Consider the following 1,011-nt stretch of genomic DNA (forward strand, 5'->3'; position numbering starts at 1 on the left):
GGTGGCTGGGGAATAAACGGAGAAGGTGAAGAGAAACGTGGGCTGAGCTGTAGACTTTTGCTGGTCCGGAGGGTGCCGCCACTTTGAATGTTTAAAAGTGGCTTGACTATTTTGGATATTTGAAGAGACAGTGCTCTCACAGATTCCTGGGGCTTAAGAATACATTCTGCTTGCCAGCAACCCCAAGGACACTCTGGACCTGCAAGACTGAAAAGGTACCACATTCCTCTTGTTACTCTTATACCCCACAACTGCTTGGTGAATGGAGGTGCGGCCATCCCCCACTCCCACCTACCTTCTAGCCCCACAGGAACTCCATCACAGTCTGTGAGCTCAGACAGAGCCTGGGTGCCCTGCCCTGTCCTCCACCAATTTTGTTTTCTCTTTTTCTCTTTTTATTTTTTTCTTTTTCACTTTCTTTTTTCTGGTGATTAGTTTGCTTGCATTTGTCTGTTTTAAAACAACTATTATTATTAATACTTTTGTCCTTTTTACTACTATTCTTATTTTTCCCCTCCCAGGTCCTAGTTTTCAGCTTTTCTTCTTTTCCCTGTTCCTGGTTGAAAATTCAGCAACCCCCCTTTTTTTCTCATGGCTAGCCCTGTTCCTTGTTTTTGTTTTTGCATTTTTCCCATTTTTTTCCTTCATTATGCTCATTCTCTACCTTTTTTCTCTTAGTGCCCTATCCCCAGATATTGCAGGTTTTCTTGTTTTTTCTTCTTCTTTTTTCTTTTTTTGGTTACTGTTCCTGTGTGATTATGTGGTGTGTTTTTTGTCCACGTGCTTTTAGTTTTTTGATGGTTATTCAATTGTAATTTGTGTCTGATGGAGTGGGAGACAACAACAGTCCCCATAAGACACAACTACACCCACACCTCCTGCAACTTCACTTACTGAGCGAGAGCCACTACCTCCTTCTCCACCAATGGGCCAATGATAAAAAACCACCAAGAAGAGCCTGAATCACCCTTGGCTTCTCTTCACAAACAGTTAACAGAGATCTAAATACAA

Source organism: Orycteropus afer, unplaced genomic scaffold (assembly GCF_000298275.1).
Source record: "Orycteropus afer afer isolate SDZICR_OR568_19922 unplaced genomic scaffold, OryAfe1.0 scaffold00011, whole genome shotgun sequence".
NCBI lineage: Eukaryota > Metazoa > Chordata > Mammalia > Tubulidentata > Orycteropodidae > Orycteropus > Orycteropus afer.